Source organism: Globicephala melas, chromosome 12 (assembly GCF_963455315.2).
Source record: "Globicephala melas chromosome 12, mGloMel1.2, whole genome shotgun sequence".
In the NCBI taxonomy this organism is placed as follows: domain Eukaryota; kingdom Metazoa; phylum Chordata; class Mammalia; order Artiodactyla; family Delphinidae; genus Globicephala; species Globicephala melas.
In genome coordinates, this window is record NC_083325.1 from 70636094 (window position 1) to 70655393 (window position 19300).

At 39.1% G+C, this 19300-nt stretch overlaps 1 protein-coding gene across 21 annotated transcripts in view; it reads left to right on the forward strand.

Annotated features, from left to right (window-relative positions):
- Nucleotides 1–19300, forward strand: part of DTNB (dystrobrevin beta) — a 256123-nt gene that overhangs the window by 150010 nt on the left and 86813 nt on the right. The gene's annotated exons all lie outside the window — the stretch shown is intronic.

Below are 19300 nucleotides of genomic sequence, written 5' to 3' on the forward strand. Positions count from 1 at the left end.
CATTTTGACTTACTCTGTTTTTAGTGTAACTAGTTGTGTATCGTTTACCATTTTGTCTTACTTTTGCTTTACTGTGGCAGAAAAGTTCAGGACCTGCGTTTGAATGGAGTAGCATATTTGCCCAGAACACTTAGGAAGTGTAAAGAAGTCGTGAAAATTAAGGTGGACTAGGAGACCTGGGCTGTAGTGTCTGGTTAGTGACTGTGGAGAGAAGGATGTTTGTTCTGACTTGGGAGATGAGTAGAGAATTGATGATGAGGGGCAGAATGGTAGCATGAGACCTGTGCTTAGGAAAGTAATTTTAACCATAAGAAATCAGACAACCGGGCTTCCCTGGTGGCGCAGTGGTTGAGAGTCCGCCTGCCGATGCAGGGGACACGGGTTCGTGCCCCGGTCCGGGAGGATCCCACATGCCGCGGAGCGGCTGGGCCCGTGAGCCATGGCCGCTGAGCCTGCGCGTCCGGAGCCTGTGCTCCACAACGGAAGAGGCCACAACAGTGAGAGGCCCGCGTAGCGCAAAAAAAAACCAAAACGAAATCAGATGAGCAATAGCTTAAAGGTTCTCTGGACACCAGTGGACTAATAGAAAACCTTTACGGTATTTAAGTTACACCAACCAAATGCATGCTGAAAGGTGATGATGCCAGTGGAGATGGTGGAGTCCAGGAGCAGATAGATTTAAGAGCTCTCGAGCAGATGAAATAGAAAAGAGGCCACAGGATGACTCTGAGTGTCAGGGACATTCTCGTCAGGTGATTGTCCTGCTAGAGGTGTCCCTGAAAGCCCACCTACTCAACAGCTCACACTGTATAGCCCTTCTCTTTTAGTTGCCCTCTGATGATATGCCTTTATGGAGTAAGGAGCTCTTTGCATCTAAGGTAGATGCAAAGGTAGGTAAGGTAGGTAGGTAGACACCATGGTTCTATTTTTTTCATTCTGCTTGTGTTTCCATTAACTCCTCTTCAACAAAACAAAACAAAAAAGTCAAGGCTTGCTAGTTCTTCCTAGCTCCCAATTGCTACCTACCTGGATGGCTTGGCAGAGTTCTGCCAGCTGCTTTCTTATCAAGAGGTTGGCAATTAGGAGAGGCCCTAAGAAAGGAGGTAGGGGGGTGCTCCTGAATATCCCCATCAGAATGGAATTGCAGACTGTGTTAATTAGGTCACTGATTTGCCGCAGAACTTGGATTCTGTTGCAGGAGGGTGTGTTTCACGTTTAAGCTTCTAAGGATTGGTGCCTACTCTGTGTGCTGCATCTGCCTTCCTGTCATTGGCTGCATTCGACTGCTTGATGGACTCGCTGACGGAGTGCAGACGTGTGCTTGCCTTCTAATGAATTGTTTTCTTGTACCTGCTTTTTCCCAAAATGCTCTGTGGGATATACTACCTTGTAGAGAAGATTCTTCATCATGTGATTATTCTGTTTCCTGAGAGACAACAGCAGTGTAATAATGCATTAGATGCCAGATCCATAGAGAAAGAAGAAGCGTTTGCTACAGAATGTAAAGGTTTGATAGCTTTTCCTTGCCTTTATGTTTCTGCTGCTTGAGCTGCTGGGCTGATGATGATTGTGTTTATTTTTGGCAGGATGCTAGAGCCTCTGGAAATTCCCATCCAGTTATTATAAAGAAGGGAAGCCCATTGTATCTTTTCTTGGTTAATTGGTTAATTTTAAAAATATACAAGAGTCAGCTTGTCTCCTATAATATGTTTGTTTCCATTTTTGAAGACAGGTTTCAGTAATAACCATATGAACAGATCAGGAAATGACATTGCATCATGTATTTCATTGACCTCTCTGTGAGCAGAAACTTGATAAAGTATTTAACTTGTCCTCTTTTCTCATCTTTCTAGAAATATAGGAGTTGACGTCTGTAAAGTATTCACAACTTCCTCTCTAAGTTTAATGAACAAGGAGAACAAGGAAGGAAAGATTCAGGGATTCATTGTGGAAAGGTTTTTAAAATAGTACATTTCTGACGATTTAATTATCTCTTTCATAGGACCCTTTGCCTACTTTTTCAGTGTAATCATATTAAACTGAGCAATACTACTAAATAATTTGCAAATTATTGCCTCATTTTACAATTCTATCCTTTTCCAGAGCTAGAGCAAGATACCTGGCTTCCTCTGGGTGTCTCTAGATGCTATCTAGTGGTGAAAATTCTGTATAAGAATGTGTTTGTGGTAAACCTTTCCTTCCCTGAGAAATATTTCATTCTAAGTCTTATACCACAAATGGCTATGCTGAACTGCTAGAAATAGGAATTGAGGCATGTGTGTTTGTTGATAGGTCTTTTTTACATCAATGGATTAGTTGCAGTGTATTTAGAAGTTGGTTTTGGAAATCTTAAGTCTTTTCTTTCGGTTAATTAATTGTCAGTGACCAATAAAGTAAAATGTACTTTCCTAAAAGTCAGAGAAACCTCATTATAAATATATAATATTGTATTTTGCTACATTTACAATACCATATGGTTATTTTTTAATGGTTTTCCCAAAGGCAGTTTCATTGGCTTGTTTAAACTCTTTGCTTTGGCAGATAACCATAGAACCTCCTGGAGTGACGGGAGATGGTTGGTCTGGTACATAGACATTAATAAAGAGCAAAACATTGCACTACTCGTGAAGGATAGAAGTGAGCTGTGCTTGTCATAACTGTTTTCTAGAGGCAGGCAGGGTGCTTTTAGAGAGAGTAATAGAGGGAATTCCTTGGTGGTCCAGTGGTTAGGACTCGGCGCTCTCACTGCCAGGGCCCCGGGTTCGATCCCGGGTCGGGGAACTAAAATCCCACAAGCTGCACAGCAAGGCCCAAAAAAAAAAAAAAAGAATCCTAGAGATTAAGGAGATCTTAGAATCTGCCCTCCTTAATATTTCACCAGAGCTACAGTGTGCCATTATTATAGATCATTATAAGTCCATGTTTCCTCTTCATTATAATGGAATAATTAGATAAACTGACTTTCATATTAGATCATATATTGTTTCAATGTGGAGGTCTGTGAATAGGTTTATAGGCTACCAAATTTTGGAGGGTAATAACTAAGAAGAGAGAAACAAATAGCACCTTCATCCTAAAGCAGTGTCATCTGGGCTTATCACCCCAAGCGGAGATTCAGGAGTGCCTGGACCCCAGACTCTGTCATTTGACACTTTTCCTTCAATAAAACTTAATCCTTAAGTAAGTGAATGTTTTCCATGTTTTCACTTACTTGTTTAATTTGCTCTTCAGTCTTTTTTCTGGGAGTATTACCCACTTCTTTGGAGAAGTGGTGCTCTCTCAGTCCTACCTGTGTTGTTCTAAGAGGACAGCTAATCAAAGTACTGGGCCCTCTGTCTACCAGAGGGCGTAGATGACTCAAGGTAGGTCATCTTGAGTCTTTTCTGGGAATCTCAGATTGGAATGAGGGAAGAGATTTTGTTCACCAAGGGTGACATTACCAGAAGTGAGGCAGAAGTTGTTTCTTGTTAAGCATAAAAAGCTGTGACATCTGTATAGACTCTGATTCAAAATGAGGTCTCAGCAAAGATAACAATGAGTGTCCTAATGACATTCCAGTGTCCTGGAAGCCCCCACCCTTCATGAAGTTTAGTTATGAATTTAGTTATCATTTAGTTATGATACTTAGTAAATTCATCTTTTTTTTTTTTTAAGATACTTCAAGTTAGATTTGAAGCCAGTGGTCCTGAACTAGGGCTGTGTTTCTTAAAGATGAGAATTTATTCTTCCCTGAGAACTCTAATCTGAAAAATTCATTTGGACAATACAGAGATGCCTGGGTTAGGATGGTGAATGTGTGGATTTGATCTATTCAATGTCATTAGAACCAGATAAAAGTGGTTTCCAATGCTGGTCCTGCCACTTACTAGTTTTGTGACCTTAAGCATGTTAATAATCCCCTTTAACCTTTATTTCTTTATTTGTAAAATAAGAATACCATCATGAGTAGTAGCAAGAATTCCGGTAATGGATCTGAGGACCTAGCTGAGGGCTGATGCAGAGCTCATACTCAGCAAATGTTTGAGGTGCATTACCCCGTTCCTCCCAACCCTCTCCAGTGTTCTAAAAAGAAATATATGCACATACACAGCAAATCTTGTAACTGTTAACTTCATGGGATTTTTTATATTGTTTTCCTATACTGGTCTGTGGTTAACTATTTGAAATAATTAAGTTGTCTTTGTTAGAAATGATTTTACACATTTTTTATTGTGAATGATAATTATCAGTTAGATTTGACCTAAAAATTGTAATATGTTAAGCTAAAGCTTAAACGCCTATTGTGAAGACTAAGTATGAAGACTAATTGGAATATAAACTTCTTGTGGGCAGGAACAGTCTTCAACTTGTTTTTGTTTTTTCTCAAAGCCCCTAATAGTGCCAGGCATGAATAAACCATGGATTTTTGTTCGTTTGTATATTGGTAAGACCCTTGTTTATTTAAATGGAATTTGTAGTAATCAGAAGGACTTTATGGAGATACTGAAATTTCTGGAGCCATTTCTCTCGTTAAAAAAAAGTGAGAGAGAGTGTAACCTTGGCAAGTCTATGAAGAAAGACATTCCAGGATAGATACCTAGGAGAAGCTTCGAAAGCAGGGGCTTAGAAGAAGTGAATGAGCAACTTGCTTGAAAGATGTGGAAGACCTGAGTTTTGACAGATAAAAGAACGAAGTAGTCACAGTGTGGGTTTTAAATTTATCTTAAAGTACGGTGAAATCTGCTGCATACACTTAATGAGGAGAAAAGTATGAACAAAGTGAGTCAGGAAGATAATTTCAGAAACAACACAAGTACCTAGGATTGAAGGTGAAATAACTGGCTACAAAAATTGTGATAAGTTATTAAAGGTGCTTAACTAAAATGGTTAAGCACCTCGTGTATAAGGCATGGCTGTGGGGAATGCAAAAAAGTAACCAAGTAAATGAAAGCATACGGCATAATAAAATCTGTTTTCCTTGCACATTAACAGTAATAAACAGTCCAAAAAGTCTGATAAAAAGTCCCCACATGCATGATTGGCAGATAACTGTCAAGGTAAAAGAGAATTGCAGGACTGTAACCATAACCTCTACAGCTAAAAAAATATTCTGGGAGGAAGAGCAAGACAATGAGCTAAGGCCTTTAAAAGTATAGGGTAGGGATAAGTATCTGTCTATATGGATGACTTCCTACAGAAGAGGTACACCAAAGGGCCTACGGAGAAGTGACAGGTGCTCGAGATCTCACTGGTCCTCTCAGGCTTCAGACTTGACTTTGTTCATGTACCCCTTTATTCACTCACAATTTTTAAGTAGAAACTTTGCTTAAACAACAATATTATACGTTCACATCCTTGGTTAGAAAGGTCATATCCAGAAACTGTTTTCCCCTAAGTTGATCTAAGTCAACTTAGAAAGTCAAAAACAAGTAATCACACTCAGTATTGGTCCTGAGCCCAGCGTTAAACTTTTTTTTAAGTCAACAGTCTGGCTGACATAATAATTTCCTCATCAAATGTATGTATTTTGTTAGGCTGAGATGAGGATTCCAAAAGATCTTTGAAATTAAGACTAGATTTGAAAGTCATTTTAATAAATTAGAGGTATGTTTTTGAAGGAAACAGTTCATACTAGCTTACCTTGTTTCCCCTGGGACAGTCTAGAGGTGGTTAAAAATGCAACCAAATGGTTTGAGTTCAGAGAGGCATATGTAATACAGAGTTCTGTTGAGGTGACAGGGGAAAGAATAAATCACCCAAAATCATACCCTGGGGTTATTATTGTTTCATCTTCCTATAGAAACAACTTTACAAGAGCTGATTCTTACATCATGCTGTTGCTTTTAATTTATAGACCAAACAGTCTTAAGTAAGTTTTTCTAAAAATGCAACAAAGGTAGTAGAGACACTATACCATAACGATTGAGAATACAGACTCAAGAGCCATGCTGCCTTGGTCCAAATCCTACTTCTGCCACACGTCTTGACTGTGACCTCAGGTGCATTACTTCTCTCCGTGCCTTTCTGTCTCCATTTGTAAAATAAAGTTAATAATAGGATCTGCCCCCTTGGTGGTTGTGAGGTTTATATGAGTGAATCCATGCACAATGTTAGAACTGAGTCTGGCATGTATTAAGCACTCAATAAGTATTATTATTGTTGTGAAAGACACTCTCCACTCTGTTGATTCCATTACTAAGTCACAGATGAAAACTAGCCATGGCTACAAACATTCCAAACATGCCTACCAAATATAACAACTAATAATGCTAATTCCATTCTCGGAGAAGAGTCTCACCAAAGCTAAATATAACAGAAAGGTTACTTCTTACACACTCTCCACACGACGTGGTGCTGACTCATAATCCAGTATTTCCTGAAAACCTAATCTATGTCTCGTACCACGCTAGCTACTCAAAATACAGTGATAAAAAAAGCACACAAATTTCCTGCAGTTTAGTAGAGGAGATAATGTAGACAGATCTAAAATTCTTTCTTTCTTTTTTGGGGATGTGGTGGTAGGGATGTTGGGGGGTTGTGGAATTTTGGACTTAACTCAAAACATCTTCTACTAATAGTCTCAAAGTTCTCTCTAAGTTTGTAAAACACCTTCCTTCTCAGTTTGCTTTCTTTTTCTTTTTTTTTTTTTTTGCGGTATGCAGGCCTCTCACTGTTGTGGCCTCTCTCGTTGCGGAGCGCAGGCTCAGCGGCCATGGCTCACGGGCCTAGCCGCTCCGCGGCATGTGGGATCTTCCCGGACCGGGGCACGAACCTGTGTCCCCTGCATCGGCAGGCGGACTCGCAACCACTGCACCACCAGGGAAGCCCTCAGTTTGCTTTCTTAGTGATAACAGAAACAGTACAGACTCACTTTAGAAAATTTGACTCAGTGGTATAACAAGGTTTTTTTTTCTGTTTTAACTATTAAGCATGTTTTTCTCTGAAAATCAGGAAAAAATTAAACTTGCAAAATTGGAGGAGTACAGGAAAGTATAAATAAGCAAGAAAAATAATTCCCGTAATTCCACTTTTCTTAAATTTTGACATATTTCCTTCAGATATTTTGCTTTACACTTATTATGTTGTTTAGGTGAGACCATGCTGTGTGTATGTATAAATAATTTTATCTTATTTTATAGGGTTGTTGTGAAGATAAAATAAATAATATATTTAAAGCCCTAAACACTGTGTCTAATAGCTATATATCAAACATTCAGTAATTGTTAGCTAGTATGACAGTTATCTTGTCCTTCTTTTTATTTCTTTCATGATGAGCTATTTCTCATGTAATTAGAAAACTCTTTGTAAGCATTATCTTTTAATGACAGCATAATATGCTATATTTATTGATGTACTGTGGTTTACTTTTCCTTCCCCTCATATTTGAATATTTTAGGTTTCTTCCAGAATTATTCTATTGTAAATAATGTTTTCCTAAATATTTTAAAATTGTCTTTACATTTCTGATTAATTCCTTAGACTATATCCCTAGAAAGGGAATTAGTGAGTCAAAATACTTGAACTTTTTAAAAGATCTTTGATGGACATATTGTCAAATTGCTTTCTAGAAATTTTGCTTAACTTTGTACTTTCACTCTTTCTTACCTAATAGACAGTTAACAGCCTGTGTCATAAAATCCTCTCCAGCCTTAAAATTACCTTAAAGTTTAAAAATATCATTGTTATTTTTTATAAGGGAAAATGGTCTATAATTTTAACAAATTTCTTTGCTTTTTCATAAAGTATTTTCAAATTGAATTATTTGTATTTCTTCTTTTTAAACGTGTATTTTCACTTTGACCTTTTTCTAATTGCACTCTTAATAGTTTTCTTATAAATTTGTATGAATCCCTTGTACGTTAAGGCTGTTAATTCTTGCTCTGTCCCATTTGTTGAAGGAGTTCCCCAAATTTGTATTTTTCTTTCTTTTCTGATTTTTTAAATCATTTGAATTAATTTGTCTCTTTCTTCCTAATTTTTCCATTGCTTTTGAGCTTAGAAAATCCTCTCTATCCATAGACTTATATGTTTTCTTGTGAGTTGTACAATTAAACATTTACATTTAGTTCTTTAACACACTGTAAATATATATTTTTCTTTATGGGGTGAGGTGATCTCAATATTTCCCCATAGCATGTCACGGTTTTTCTTTTATTAAATACTTACTATATTATATTATAATTATTTTTTCTGAATTTTTATTCTTCATAAAACTTCAGTTTTCATCCTTTTAATTTTTATCCCCAGCAGTTGGCACAGTACCTACCACTTTATAGAGACACAACAAATATTTGATAAATGAAAGAAAGAAATACACAATTATATATAATCTGTCCTGAAAGATTTTAAAGGCATGATCAGTTATTCTTCATCTCTTCCTATCTTTAATAACCTTAAGAGAGATTCTGTAGTAATTCTGATTTCAAGTTAGTCTACCTTCCAGAGCATCCACCAGAGTGAATTGGAGTGGTCTGGTTACAAGAAAAGTAATGTGAAAATGACTTGTACAGGAAGCTAAATTTTTACTTTCTAATAGGAGTTTTTTTTTTTAATAGATCTTTATTGGAGTATAATTGCCTCACAATACTGTGTTAGTTTCTGTTGTACACCAAAGTGAATCAGCCATATGCATACACATGTCCCCATATCCCCTCCCTCTTGAGCCTCCCTCCCATCCTCCCTATCCCACCCCTCTAGGTCATTGCAAAGCACTGAGCTGACCTCCCTGTGCTATGCAGCTGCTTCCCACCGGCCAACTGTTTTACATCTGGTAGTGTATATATGTCAATGCTACTCTCACTTCGCCCCAGCTTCCCCCTCCCCACACCGTGCCCTCAAGTCTGTTCTCTTTGTCTACATCTTTATTCCTGCCCTGCCTCTAGGTTCATCAGTACCATTTTTTTTGATTGCATATACATGTGTTAGAGTACGCTATTTGTTTTTCTCTTTCTGACTTACTTCACTCTGTATGACAGACTCTAGGTCCATCCACCTCACTACAAATAACTCAATTTCGTTTCTTTTTATGGCTGAGTAATATTCCATTGTGTATATGTGCCACATCTTCTTTGTCCATTCATCTGTTGATGGACACTTAGGTTGCTTCCATGTCCTGGCTATTGTAAATAGAGCTGCAGTGAACATTGTGGTACATGACTCTTTTTGAATTACGGTTTTCTCAGGGTATATGCCCAGTAGTGTGATTGCTGGGTCATATGATAGTTCTATTTTTAGTTTTTTAGGGAGGCTCCAAACTGTTTTCCGTAGTGGTTGTATCAATTTACATTCCCACCAGTAGTGCAGGAGGGTTCCCTTTTCACCACACCCTTTCCAGCATTTATTGTTTCTAGATTTTTTGATAATAGCCATTCTGACTGGTGTGAGGTCATACCTCACTGCAGTTTTGATTTGCATTTCTCTAATAATTAGTGATGTTGAGCATCTTTTCATGTGCCTCTTGGCCATCTGTATGTCTTCCTTGGTGAAACGTCTATTTAGGTCTTCTGCCCATTTTTTAATTGGATTGTTTGTTTTTTTGACATTGAGCTCCATGAGCTATTTGTATATTTTGGAGATTAATCCTTTGTCTGTTGTTTTATTTGCAAATATTTTCTCCCATTCTGAGGTTGTCTTTTTGTCTTGTTTATGGTTTCCTTTACTGTGCAAAAGCTTTTAAGTTTAATTAAGCCCCAATTGTTTATTTTTATTTCCATTACTCTAGGAGATGGGTCAAAAAAGACCTTACTGTGGTGTATGTCAAAGAGTGTTCTTCCTGCGTTTTCCTCTAAGAGTCTTATAGTGTCTGGTCTTACATTTAGGTCTTTAGTCCATTTGGAGTTTATTTTTGTGTATGGTGTTAGGTGGTGTTCTAATTTCATTCTTTTACATGTAGCTGTCCAGTTTCCCCAGCACCACTTACTGAAGAGGCTGTCCTCTCTCCATTGAATGTTCTTGCCTCCCTTGTTGTAAATTAGGTGACCATATGTTCGTGGGTTTATCTCTGGGCATTCTATCCTGTACCATTGATATGTATTTATGTTTTTGTGCCAATACCATACTATCTTTATTACTATAGCTTTGTGGTATAAGTTGAAGTCAGGGAGCCTAATTCCTCCAACTCCATTTTTCTTTCTTAAGATTGCTTTGGCTATTCGGGGTCTTTTGTGTTTCCATATGAATTGTGAAATTTTTTGTTCTAATTCTGGGAAGGATGCCATTGGTAGTTTGATAGGGATTGCATAGAATCTGTAGATTGCTTTGGGTAGTACAGTCATTTTCACAATATTGATTCTTCCAATCCAAGAACATGGTATATTTCTCCATCTGTTTATGTCATCTTTGATTTCTTTCATCAGTGTTTTATACTTTTCTGAGTACAAGTCTTTCACCTCCTTAGGCTGGTTTATTCCTAGGTATTTTTGTTGTTGTTGTTGCGATGGTAAATGGGATTGTTTCCTTAATTTCTCTTTCTGATTTTTCGTTATTGGTGTATAGGAATGCCAGAGATTTCTGTGCATTAATTTTGTATCCTGCAACCTTACCAAATTCATTGATTAGTCCTAATAGTTTTCTGGTGACATATTTAGGATTTTCTATGTATAGTTATCATGTCATCCACAAACAGTGACAGTTGTACTTCTTTTCCAATTTGTATTCCTTTTATTTCTTTTTGTTCTCTGATTGCCGTGGCTAGGACTTCCAAACCTGTGTTGCATAAGAGTGGTGAGAGTGGACATCCTTGTCTTGTTCCTGATCTTAGTGGAAATGCTTTCAGTTTTTCACCATTGAGTATGATGCTCATGGTGGGTTTGTCATATATGGCCTTTATTATGTTGAGGTGGGTTCCTTCTATGCCCATTTTCTGTAGAGTTTTTATCATAAATGGGTGTTGAATTTTGTCAAAAGCTTTTTCTGCATCTATTGAGAGGATCATATAGTTTTTATTCCTTAATTTGTTAATATGGTGCATCACATTAATTGATTTGCGTATATTGAAGAATCCATGCATCCCTGAGATAAATCCCACTTGATCATGGTGTATGATACTTTTAACGTGTTGTTGGATTCTGTTTGCTAGTATTTTGTTCAGGATTTTTGCATCTCTGTTCATCAGTGATATTGGTCTATAATTTTCTTTTTTTGTGATATCTTTTTCTGGTTTTGGTATCAGGGTGATGGTGTCTTCGTAGAATGAATATGGGCGTGTTCCTCCCTCTGCAATTTTTTGGAAGAGTTTGAGAAGTGTCAGTGTTAGCTCTTCTCTAAATGTTTGATAGAATTCGCCTGTCAATCCATCTGGTCCTGGACTTTTGTTTGTTGGAAGATTTTTAATTACTGTTTCAATTTCATTACCTGTGTTAGGTCTGTTTATGTTTTCTAATTCTTCCTGGTTCAGTCTTGGAAAATTGTACCTTTCCAAGAACTTGTCCATTTCTTCATGGTTGTCCATTTTATTGGCATATACTTGTTTTTAGTAGTCCCTTATAATCCTTTGTACTTCTGCAGTGTCAGTTGTGATTCCTCCTTTTTCATTTCTAATTTTATTGATTTGCATCCTCTCCCTTTTTTTCTTGATGAGTCTAAGGGTTTATCAGTTTTGTTTTGTTTATTTTCTCAAAGAACCAGCTTTTAGTTTTACTGATCTTTGCTATTGTTTTCTTCATTTCTATTTTATTTATTTCTGCTCTGATTTTTATGACTTCTTTCCTTTTACTGACTTTGGGTTTTCTTTGTTCTTCTTTCTCCAGTTGTTGTAAGTGTATGGGGTAGATTGTTTATTTGAGATTTTTCTAGTTTCTTGAGGTGAGATTGACTTGCTATGAACTTTCCTCTTAGAACTGCTTTTGCTGCATCTCATAGGTTTTGGGTTGTCGTGTTTCCGTTGTCATTTGTTTCTATGTATTTTTTAAATTTTTTCTTTGATTTCTTCAGTGATCTCTTGTTTATTTAGTTAGCCTCTGTTTAGCCTCTGTGTATTTGTGTTTTTTACATTTTTTTTTCCTGTAATTGATTTCCAATCTCATAGCGTTGTGGTCAGAAAAGACGCTTGATGCGATTTCAATTTTCTTAAATTTTCCGAGGCTTGGTTTGTGACCCAAGATGTGATCTGTCTTGGAAAATGTTCCATGTGCACTTAAGAAGAAAGTGTATTCTGCCACTTTTGGGTGGAATGTTCTATAAATATCAATTAAATCTATCTGGTCTATTGTGTCATTTAAAGCTTGTGTTTCCTTATTTATTTTCTGTTTGGATGATCTGTCCATTGGTGTAAGTGGCATGTTAAAGTCCCCTACTATTATTGTGTTACTGTCAACTTCTCCTTTCATGGTTGTTAGCATTTGCCTTATGTATTGAGGTGCTCCTATGTTGGGTGCATAAACAATTATAATTGTTATATCTTCTTCTTGGATTGATCCTTCGATCATTATGTAGTATCCTTTGTCTATTGTGATAGTCTTTATTTTAAAGTCTATTTTATCAGATACGAGTATTGCTACTCCAGCCTTCTTTTGATTTCCATTTGCATGGAATATCTTTTTCCATCCCTTCACCTTCAGTCTGTATATGTCGCAAGGTCTGAAGTGGGTCTCTTGTAGACAGCATATATATGGGTCTTGTTTTTGTATCCATTCAGCCAGTCTGTGTCTTTAGTTGGGGCATTTAATCCATTTACATTCAAGGTTATTATTGATATGTATGTTCCTATTACCATTTTCTTAATTGTTTTGGGTTTGTTTTTGTGGGTCTTTTCTTCTCTTGTGTTTCCCACCTAGAGAAATTTCTTTAGCATTTGTTGTAAAGCTGGTTTGGTGGTGTTGAATTCTCTTAGCTTTTGCTTATCTGAAAAGCTTTTGATTTCTCCGTTGAATCTGAATGAGATCCTTGCTGGGTAGAGAAGTCTTGGTTGTAGGCTTTTCTCTTTCATCACTTTAAGTATGTCCTGCCACTCCCTTCTGGCCTGCAGAGTTTCTGCTGAAAAATCAGCTGATAACCTTATGGGGATTCCTTTATATGTTATTTTTTGTTTTTCTCTTGCTGATTTTAATATTTTTTCTTTGAATTTAATTTTTGTTAGTTTGATTAATATGTGTCTTGGTGTGTTTTTCCTAGGGTTTATCCTGTATGGGACTCTCTGTGCTTCCTGGACTTGGGTGACTATTTCCTTTCCCATGTTAGGGAAGTTTTCCACCATAATCTCTTCAAATGTTTTCTCAGACCCTTTCCTTTTCTCTTCTTCTTCTGGGACCCCTGTAATTCGAATGTTCATGCATTTAGTGTTGTCCCATAGGTCTCTAAGATTGTCTTCAGGGGCTTCCCTGGCGGCGCAGTGGTTGGGAGTCCACCTGCCGATGCAGGGGACACGGGTTCGTGCCCCGGTCCGGGAGGATCCCACATGCCGTGGGGCGGCTGGGCCCGTGGGCCATGGCCGCTGGGCCTGTGCGTCCAGGGCCTGTGCTCCGCAACGGGAGAGGCCACAGTGGTGAGCAGCCCGTGTACCACAAAAAAAAAAAAAAAAAAAAAGATTGTCTTCAATTCTTTTCATTCTTTTTTCTTTATTCTGTTCCTTGGCAGTTATTTCCACCATTTTTTCTTCCAGCTCACTTATTCGTTCTTCTGCCTCAGTTTTTCTGTTATTGATTCCTTCTGGTGTATTTTTCATTTCAGTTATTTTGTTGTTCATCTCTGTTTGTTTGCTCTTTAGTTCTTCTAGATCTTTGTTAAACATTTCTTGTATTTTCTCAATCCATGCCTCCATTGTATTTCCAAGATTCTGGATCATCTTTACTATCATTACTCTGAATTCTTTTTCAGGTGGATTTCCTATTTCCTCTTCATTTATTTGGTCTTGTTGGTTTTTACCCTGCACCTTCATATATGACATATTTTTTTGCCGTCTCTCTCTTTTTTTTTTTTTTTCTTTATGAGTGGGATTGTGTTCCTGTCTTACTGGTTGTTTGGCCTGAGGCTTCCAGCACTGGAGTTTGTAGGCTGTTGGGTAGAGTTGGGTCTTAGTGCTGAAATGAGGACATCCATGAGACCTCACGCTGGTGAATATTCCCTGGGGTCTGAGGTTCTCTGTTAGTCCACTGGTTCCGACACGGAGCTCCCACCGCAGGAGCTTTGGCCCGACCCCCGGCTCGTGAACCAAGATCCCGCAAGCCACATGGGGTGGCAAAAAAAGGAAAGAACAATAACAAAGTAAAAAACAAAATTAGACTAGGAAACTAACAGATATGTTAGTTTTAAAAATAAAAATATAGATGAATCAACAACCTGAAGGTACAACGGTACCATAATAGCAAAGAAGAGGACGAGGGAAAAGAGAAAACAAAAAACGGGGAAAAGGCCTTGGCTGTGGAGGGCAAGGCCTGAGCAAGGGCGAGGTTTGGGTGGTAGGCGGGGCCTATGCTTAGAACCTGCAGGGCTGGAGAAGGCCCTAGGGGCTATGGGGGGTGGGGCTTAGGCTCAAGGAACAGAAGGGGCCCAGGTGTGCCCCCCAACCCTGGTCTCAGAGGGCAGGGGACCTCACCTGGGAGCCCAGCAGGCTTCCTGGGCTTGAGTGGGTGGGACAAACACCCTCCTCTCCTCTCCAACTCTTCCTGTCCTGGAGGGCCCCTCCCACCTGCTTCTCCTGTTCTCCCCTTGGCCTTCTTCCTATGCCCCCAGGTTCAATGCAGGGGGGGTGGGGGGACCTTGGAGAGCAGAGGACCATCCTGGGAGCTCAGCAGGCTCCCCGGGCCTAGTGGGTGGGGCACACGCCCTCTACTCCTCTCCCCCTCCTCCCAGAGGACCCCTCTCTCCTGATCTCCCCAGCCTCCCTCCTGTGCCCTCAGGACTCACGGGGCCTGGAGGGCGCTTTGGAGGGCAGGGGACCAGCCTGGGAGCTTAGCAGGCTCCCTGGGCCCGAGTGGGCGGAGTAGTCACCCTCTGCTCCTCTCCCACTCCTCTCGGAGGGCCGCTCCTGCCTGCCTCTTCTGATCTCCCCAGCCTCCCTCCTATGTCCCCAGGACCAATGTGGCTGGTGGGGGGGCCTTGGAGGGCAGGGGACTGGACTGGGAGCTCAGCAGGCCCCCCCAGGCCCAGTGGGCCGGGTGATTGCCCTCTGCTCCTCCCGGAGGGCCCCTCCCGCCTGCCTCTTCTGATCTCCCTGGCCTCAGGGGCGCTGATCCTGTTTGACCACTACTTCTCCTCCCTACTCTGTTCCCCAAAGTCCTACCGGTTCACTTGGGGGTTCCTCCAGTCTCCTTGGGTGTCAGGGTTTTCCACCAGCAGCCGGCAGGCGCCCTAGTTGTGGGGAGACTCTAACTCGGTGTCTTCCCACACTGCCATCTTGACTCTGCCCTTCTAATAGGAGTTTTGTCTTAACTAGTAATCAGAAGCTCTATACCTATTATCTAAGCCACCCTATTACTGGATATTTTCCCAAAATTATCCTGCTCCACCTAAAAAAAGTAAATTAAAATCCATCTTTATAATGATCAGAGTATTCAAATGAACAGCTACAATTTAAATGATGACACTCAAATATTTTCAAACTTCACATCTCACCTGGGTTCCATTCTCTTAATTCCAACTACTTGGAAGCAGGTAAGATATCATTTACCTGTGCTTACCAATGCCACTTCAGATTCAGTGACTTCACAACTGCAATCAGTTCACCCTTGCCTTCCTACTCATTCTCTCTACTCCCACCAGTCCAACACCAAATCCTGTTTCCTACTCTTGTGTTCCCAAGTTTGGATATGTTATCACTATCTACCCAGTAGTCGAGGTAAAAATCTCAGTTATTCTTTATTCACTAACCGTGTGTACTTAATCTGTCACTACATCTTATCCATATTACCTGCACAGTGTTTTCCCTTTTGTCTGTTCCCCATCTTAACTACCACTGTCCACCCTCATAATCACTGATATGGACAATTGCCATAACCTCTTCATTGAAGTCCCAGCTTCCATTCCCTCCTCCTTCCAAACCTCTCCACATAAATGATTTTTAAATGGGGATGTACATTAAAAAGAATCCTCTTGCCCCTAGAGATTCAGATTCACTAAATTGAGGGTAGAGCTTGGATCTCTCATTATATAAAAAACTTCCCAGATGATTCCAGTGCACACCTGGATTAAAACCAATATTTTACAAGCTTCTGGAGTTATCATTTCAAAAGCCTGCTATAGTCACATCGTCCTTTGGCTTAAAAAGTTCTAATGCTTCCCCCACTGCCTACAGTATAAAGTCCAAACTTTGCTTGTGATAGAACATGTGTCATTCACATCCGGGCCCTCATCTCCCTTTCCGGATGCATTTTCAACTACTCCCCTCCCAAGGCCTTTGAGTCTAGCCAAATAAGTTACACCCAAATATGCCATGTACTTTTGGATCTTTGTGCCTTTTTCCATACCATTTCTTCTAAGTTGCCCTTAGCTTTTTTCTATATCTGGAAAACTCTCTCCTCAATGTCACTTACACCTGACTATACCCCTTTTTCTTCCAGGCAGGAGTAACAGCTCTTCATCTGTGACTCCACAACACTTTGTGTATACTTGTCTTGCTGCTCTCATTGCTTTGGATTGTGATGGTTTGTTCACATACGTATAGTTAGTTTATTAAGATAAAGATAGTCCTACTTATCTTGTATGAGTAGGCACCCAGGAGGCATGCCTCTTTCCTTTTGATTAAGAATTAACAGATTCTCTTGGGAATTCCCTGGCGGTCCAGTGGTTAGGAATTCTCTTGGGAATTCCCTGGCGGTCCAGCGCTTTTCACTGTCAGTGGCTCAGGTTCAATCCCTGGTCAGGGAGCTAAGATCCCACAAGCCTCACGGCACCGCCAAAAATAGGAAAGAAAAAAAAATTAGCAAATTCTAAAAAAAAATTTAAAAAAAAGAACAAATTCTAAGTCTTCCTTTTATACCCACCTTTTCTAACTAGCAAATTACCTTCTGTCTAGATCATTCATCTGTTTCTATCTCCTCATCCAAAAAATTGGCCTGTCTTATTAACAAAAGGAACCTCTCAAATCTCTGTACCAAGTGATGGTTGGTGGTCACTTGGGTATCATGGGACTCATTAGTGTCTAAAAAAACCTTGCTGAGATCTTCACCAATGGAAGATATAGAACATCTGGTAACATGTTCAAGATATTCAGCAGGTTTTGAATGTTAAAGATCAACAAAACTGGTGTGGTGAGTTGTGTCAATTCTACTGCTTCGTAAGTTTCTGTAACTGGTACCATTAATGTCTGCTTCACACCTAGAAGCATTCTTTTTTTTTCTTAAGCCAGAAGTCATTTTTGGTGTATTACAGCTCCTAAGACCACATCTAAGCTGTTGGCTTTCACAGTGAATTGTGGGCCTAGTGGTAGATTCTGCAGGAAAGACCCGCTTTAAGTTTTCAGATGCCTCTTTCATCTTGGACTATAAACTCATACCTGTTTCCCTAACAAAACATTAGGAGTTCAGAAATGGTATGAAATTTGGGTGCAGTTATGATTAGTTTACAACTTACAATGTAATCATTACTGTCTGGTTTTGAGTATTAGAGAAGAGGCTTTGATATGTGTGCTGTAAGATGATAATTGATCATGATGTCTACCAAGAGATAGAGGTAATTATTAAAGACTTCTGTGGCATCAGACCAAACAAAATGCTACAAATCATGGGATTTTATCACATAGATCCACGCTTAGGGAATTAAAAAACTTTTTTTTCCCGATTGTCATTTTTCCTCGGAGAAAGTCAGAAAGGAAATTGAATGCAGTAGTATCTTCAATATTGAAATATACTGGGTAACTACATAAGTTCTGAAATCAACATGAATATGTCCTTATCTTGTTTTGGAAATGGGTTGCTAATAATAGTATATTAAAGAAGCAAAGGCCATTGTGTTTGCAGGACCAGAATGTTTCTGGTGCCTTCTGTATGAAAAGTTATGATGCTGCATTTGTTTCTTTCATAGGCATTGTCTCCTTGTTCCCTTTGGACAATGGATTTAAAGGAATCAGAGGCAAAAATATAAATTTGGGGCTAAAATGAAGCTAGTTTCTGTGTTCACTTCTGTTATTAATCAACCTAAAACAGTTGATTAATTGATTATATCTCAGCACAGCACTACCTTTAGGCTTGAAAGTTTGGAGGCAAAATTGGATAGCTGCCTGGAAAGTAGGTAATGAGATAAATAACATGGAATTTAATTCTAGCCTAGAAAGGCATATTTCAATTCTGAATGTCTTACTTTGTCACACAAAGGGAGGAATGTGTCTGCTTTAAGCACAGCATACTGCTGTGGCTTAAAAATCAAGAGACCTAAATCGATTCCCTGCAAATTACTTCCCATCTTTGATCCTCTCCATTAAATGAGAAATCATTAAAAATATTTCCCTACCCAAAAGTGAAGTTGGTTTTTTTTAAAAAGGAGGGTAGAGATAGATAGATGTAGAGGTCGATCCATCCATCCGTCCCTCTTAAACTTTTCTCTAAGTACATTGGATCTACCTGAAAATTTTCCCTTGAGCCTGTGTTTGAATGGACTATGAAACCTGCAAAAACAATAAAGGTTCTGGCCCCTTAATGTTCACCAGGACTTGCTGAGTATAACCTCTAAAAAACAATTTCATAGTTAACTCAGCTCTTAGAGATAAGGAGGAACCAGGAGGTAGTTCCCAAACACTTAAATATGAGAGAAGGACTTTTCTGTTTCACTTTTCTGCTCTTGATGGACAGATTTCTCTGAAAAGTACTTCTTTCAGTTTAGGAGAGGAAGTGAGAGATTTCCCAGGAGGAGTATTTAGCAATAGTCATGTGGTTCCAAGTGCAAGACAGAAGCCCTTTGTAACTGAACCTGGTGGGGAAGGAGAGGGGCTGAAGAAGGGCTGAAAGGCAGAATCACAGATTCTTTTTGATAATTTTGGAGTTGTTCATTCAAGACTCTCACAAGAGGATGAAAGAGACCTTGAGTCCAGAAAACCAGCCGCTAAAGACAAGTTATCAAAAATGCTTACTTCAAATTTACATTTGGATTAGTTTATGAAAGAAAACCTTCTAATCAGAGTACAGGTATGAACTCATTGTTAAGATTCTAGTAGAGGATTAATAAAAGAACTTAGTATTTAACAATTTAATTGTTTCGGTAAAAAGTATACAAACTAAATCTTAGGGAAGACAGTGAGCTCTCACCAAATCTCAGGAAAAACATGCATGTTGCTGTTGTGACCTTTGTGACACACCACAGATGCCACACACCTAGCGATCCTGTACACAACTGAAATGCACAATGCAGATTCTTGTGTGCTAAAACTGTAAAACAAGAGCCACTGGAGCTATAT